Genomic DNA, 5,908 nt, shown 5'->3' on the forward strand with positions numbered 1-5,908 from the left:
TTCTCTCTACAGACATGGCTCTTGCCATCAGCCTCTCTTTCCTACTTCATTGCCTCCTTCCAGTTGCTCTCATTACATCTCATCTCTTTTCAGGTCTGAGGAAGCATTTTAACACTTGGAAAAACGAGCACTGGGCTGAGAAGGACATTGTGGAGAGGGCACAGAAGGCTGCAGTCGGGGCCACCTGAGCAGCCAAAAGCCACTGGTGCAGAGATGTCTTCTTCCCACCCGCCACGTGGAGCACGGAGCCAAGAACAGCTGTGTGGCACATCCAGCACACACATCCCCCATCCCAGAGCCCAGACTCCTTCAATGCTTACCTTCATTGGGACTCTCAGGGGCCCTAAAGGCTCTCAGAACCCTAAAGTGTGTTATGCCATTCCCATTCTTGCCCAGTCATTACTCCAAGGACAAGGCAGAAAAGCCAGGGCAAAAAAAAAAATTGAGCCACCTCTCCAGCCTCATGTCAGCATTTGCTTCCAAGGAACACTTGCATTTTAAAAACCCTTTCCAGACACCATAAACCTTCCTGGGATTAATTGACACATTAGATGTAGAACACAGATGTTTTCAGCAGGTGACAATACAGTGCAGGCAGGTCAACAAAACCCAGCAGTTCTGCTGCAAGTGCCTTTGGCAAAGCCCCACAGTCCCACTTGCCTGTTCTCCCTACACACCTCTGGAATGCAGCAGCTCCTGGGCAGACTAGCAGAGGTTACCTTTGCTGACAGACAGCTAAACCTGCACAATAATGCTCTGACAGCTGTCCAGTCACTCTGTACATAGTTAGATATATGAAACTCCAGAACCAGTAGACCCCCATTTATAGAGGCAGCCTAAGAACCAAGAGTACATTACTGCACCAAAATATGCAACTAGAACAGAACCAGATTAACACACGAATTTGTATTAACCTCTCATTCACTGAAGACTATCAGAAACTTTAGTTTTGTGGCTTGAGATACATTAAATGGGCCATATTTATGCATAAATTTGTATGATGCTTAGGAATGCTTCTGATGAGATTTTAAATTCACTGTCAAGACTGAAACGCAGAAATCTAACTTCTCCTTCACATTAAGTGGCCTAAAAGAAATCTACACGTAAAGATTGCTAATTATTTGATTCCTCAGTCAATACAAAAAAAAAAAAAGCCAATGCAAAAGTGTGTGATGCCAAAGGCAAAAGCATAGAATAGAAAAATAAATCATAAAACCTACACAAACACATACCCTCCCATCCTACCCACCAGCCATATCTCTTTCTATACCTCTAGTTGAAGCTAATTTAATCTTTAAAATACCCAGCCAGGAAAAATACTGATGAGGTTTTGGTAGATGGTTTTCTGTCTTTAAAAAAAAAAAAAAATTGCAAAAACATGAAAATTATGGTCCCAAGGGAAGTGGGGTGTTTACAAAAAAGTCATGTTCCCTTTTAACCAACTTAAGTTCATTGTGCCCTTAATTTCATTCAGTGTTCTCCATCACCACAGCACAGCAAGACTGTTACTCCATCCCCCTGAAATATTTAGAGAAATAAGAAGTGTTTTGCTTCCACAGAAGAAGCTTATAAAGCAATCCTGTCTGACACCAGGATCATTCTGGTTCAGAGGGAATTCGCTCAATGAGCATTCAACCAGCTTTTTGGCACCTGGTATTATTTTTTCGGCACTTTTTTCCCAAAGATACACAATCCAAATATGTAAGATTGAAACTGTGTAAACTGAAGAAATGGATATTTAGTTGTGTACTTGAGGTTACACTACCTGGAATAAAACTAGGACTCAGGACCTAATCTCAGGACCTAAGCTGCTCTTCAAATACTTGAAAAAAAAAAACCTAAAGTCCTAAAGTTCACAAATGAGGAGCAAGGAAAATCTCTTTCCATGAAAGGCGTGTCATTTGATGCTGTCAAAAAATAATATTGAGCTAGAAAAACTACTTTGAATTCTTTCATGCTTATAGTTTCCAGTTTTCCAGGAAATGGGGTAGAAGCTACAAGGATGATTTATGGCATGTGCTTCAGAAAGATCCAAAGTCCAGTCAGCCTGAAAGGCAGTGACAGCATCAGACCTAGAAACTGGCTCAGAGAAAAGCACATATTGTAGCTGTAACTCAAGCCTGTGGGAAGACAATACATTATTCCACATCAGGGAATGGGTTCAAGGCTAAATACAGAATTCTACCTGTGATTCAGTAAAAGCCCTTGGATTAACATAACGCAAGGTAGCCTTCAAATGACTGCTGTTAAATATCTGACCCTTCAACTTCTTCCTCATTTCTGCTTTCCCTCCCAGGTCTTGAAGAGGTGTAGGAGGCTGGCAACACCAAATTCAGTAATACTATTTTACCTCCCCAAAGGCTACTTCATACAGACCTCATTATTCTCCTGCACAACCACATCCCTCTCTAGGGAGGGATGGCTCCCCACTGTGCCCCAGGAAGGGTTTGCTGAGCAGGGGTCCCTGAGCCTGTGTGGTCAGTGTTAAATGGATTAAATAGCACTGCTTGTGCATGGTCCTTTGCTCCTTCTCAGCACTGAGGCAGGTGCAACAATAAAACAGCAATGGCAGCTAAACAGTATTTCTGCAATTTCTCTGAGCCAAGATTTCCCCCCACCATGTTTAATGCTGCAATTCCAGGACTTGGCTCCATTATTCTATTTGTATTAATGCACAGGGGCAGATTTTACAACACATGACAGAGTAAGAACATTTTATATGGCTCACAAGCCAAGAAATAATGCAAATTTGAGTTATAAAAGTACTGTCAGCATATTGCACCTCCCTCTTTGCCAGCACTAGTTTGCTCCCTCTCATATCTTATGATATGTTTTTTGAAATTACTACAGGAGGCTGAAATTCCAGTTGCAGGTCATTACTGACTCTTAACAGACAGCTAGCAAAGCCTTTTGGGGAGTCCAAATGAGATCACATCAAACCACACAATACTGGTTCTACCTAACTTAATGTTCCCCCCCACCACCAGCCCTCTTCCTGGGAACCCAAATCCTTGGCTGAAGGTTCATGGATCTGCTGGGGATGCTGCAAAATCTCTCCCTCCCACTGTGATTTGGAGAAAACTGATGGGTGTGTGGATGAAAGAACCCTTGTGCCACAGCCCTTGACCTGATAAAAACATGAGCAAAGACTTCTCTCTCCGATATATTCATTAAAAAGATATGAGATGTAGGTGATTTTTCAGCAGAAGTGGCATACCTTATCTGATCATATTATAAACCTAAATGACCTCTGTCCAGCGGGCAGGGAGACAATTACATATAAATTATATCCATCCCCAAGGAGCTGTGCCTTTACCCCTTACTCCTGTGGCAGCCATCAGCCCATTCCACAGTGAATTACCACTCTACGCAGCACCTGAGTTGTGCCAGTGAGATAGGAGGGCATTGCCCTGAGTTAAAGTCAGAAACATCTTGCAACTTGTCCAGAGACACACAGTGACCTTTTCTCTGCCAGATTGTGCTTGGACCATAGGCTCATCAGAAAAAATTAACTACAACTACGCACAAAATTAAAAGAGAAGGTCTCAGCAAGCCATGACATTTTGCTGCGCTTGGAAGAGACGCTGCAATCCTTGTGCAGCTGGAAGGTGCTGAGATGGTTTTAATTGCATCTGCTGTCTCTTGATTGACAGAGCATAAACATTTCAGAAATACAGGCAGCAGCACTGCAGCCACACAGCAGCAGACAGCTTTATTTACTGATGGTGACCGAGCCACTGCTATCAGTCACAAACTGCACATCCAACTCAGGGTTATTGTGATTTCGTTTGAGAAATGTCCTCTTCCTGATGAAGAGGTATTAGCAGCTTCACAAACACTGTCAGCTAATCAAAAAATATTAGAGAAGCTCTCCACAGCTTACTGGTTTTTTGTCACTTGCTCTAGGAATGTTAGGAATATGTGGAAATAAATAAATGTATTAATGCACAGCAGCCTGTCAGGAGCCCTGGGCATGCTGTGAGCCTGTGTACTGCATTTGCCAGTCAAATCTGCCTGATACTCTCAGCAGCCCCTGACAGCAACCTGCTCCCATGGGAATCAACAAGAAGTCTGCTTTTAAATGGTAATATCTGGCATTATCACAGAATCACACGATATGCTGAGCTGGAAGGGAAGCACAAAGATAATGAAGTCCAACTCCCAGCCCTGCACAGGACAGCCCAGTTATCACACCACGAGCCCAAGAGCATTGTCCAAACAATTCTTGAGCTCTGTGAGCCTTGGTGCTGTGACCACTTCCCTGGGGAGCCTGTTCAGAGCCCAGCCACCCTCTGGGTGAAGAACCTTTTCCTGATATCCAACCTAAACCTGCCCTGACACCACTTCTGGCCCTTCAGGTCATGTCACTGTCTCCAGAGTGAAGAGATCAGTGCCTGCCCCTCCTCTTCCCTTCACAAGGAGGTTATGGACTGAATTGCTACCTAAGACGTAAGTGGTATTTCATTTACAGGCCTGACACAAATGTGAGTTTTGTTTGCCCCACATTTATGTTCCACAGTCTGAGCAACACTGTGACTCTTACAAAAAGTGCTGCCTGTGCTCACTAATTTCATCCCTGCTAAGCTTTACTTGCTGCTATCCAGGTGGATGGAACATGCCTTTCTGGGTTCAGAAAGACCCTCGTTTTTGGACTTAAACTGACTACTGGATTACAGGCTGGTTGGGAAGGGGAGCCAGGGTAGGAGCAGGAAGGGATGGAAGGAAGAAGGAAGGAAAGGGGAGAAGAGCACTGGTGGAAAAAAACCCGAGGAAATAAGTGAAAAAATGTGAGAACTCCTTCTGCCAACTTCTTCCCCTTTTCTTTTCTTCTGAGGTCCTCTCATGCTTCTCCACCACCCCTTTTGACTGATTGCTTCCTGCCTTCTCCCATTTCCCTTTTCTAATTCCTTTACACCAGACTTTTTCCTATACTAACATATCCCAAAAACCAGTGCCAGTGCCAGAGCCTGTCCCACCAGGGCAGGAGCTGTGGGCAGTGGGGTGATAGCCCTGCCAGCTGGAAGCCTCTCAAAGAGATCTGCAAAGCAGTGCAATGCTGTCTTCCCATTACACTCTAGGGAAAACCAGGCAAAGGTGGGTGTTCCTGTGGAAATACTGGATAGCAAAAAAGAGTCTGGCATCAAAACAAAGCAAGCAACAACGTGCAAGTAAATTGTTTTCTATAAAGATCAACAATACCGTCCCGTACAAAATAGGATGCATGTCTAAATGGTAATCTTCTCTGTGCTTTGGTGTTTGAAACAGAGCAGCTGGGTGGTGAGAACTCAGGAAGCATTTTTAAAGAAAAAAAATTGTTCAGGAAAAAAAACCCGAATAGCCATTATACAATCTGTTGACACTGATATCACAAATCAACAATATGCCACTGTAGACCAAGGAAGAAGACAAATTAAATAAGAAACAATCCCCTAGAATGTGCAGTATCTCAGTCTTTGCTCTCATCTGCTTCCTTCTGGCACTCGAGGCTTGTGACACTCCAGCACCAGTGCATGTCACAGCACTGCAGCTCTGCCTTGAGAGGAGTTTTTTTGGCACCAAGCACAGCTCACATCCTGCTCAGTCACGCCTGCATGAAACCAAGGTGCTGCATTTATTCCAGCAAGGGGATAAGGATACAAGAAAGCCATTTTTAAGATACAATTGATTTGAAAAAGGCCAAGATCTCATCACAGAAATCAAAATTCTGTACCTTGAATAATATATGGATAGGTACTTCACCTTCTGATGTGTTCCAAAAGATGTATCTCACTTTTCTGCAAGCTGTACCAATGCATAAAGTCAGAAGAACTTAAAAAGTGTAACAGCCTTAAGACTGATTCATGAGTTCAATCAAAAGCTTATCAATTTTATGACAAATGACCAGTCAGTAAAATTTAATCCATGAAGT

This window comes from Prinia subflava, chromosome 2, assembly GCF_021018805.1.
Source record: "Prinia subflava isolate CZ2003 ecotype Zambia chromosome 2, Cam_Psub_1.2, whole genome shotgun sequence".
Classification (NCBI taxonomy): Eukaryota; Metazoa; Chordata; class Aves; order Passeriformes; family Cisticolidae; genus Prinia; species Prinia subflava.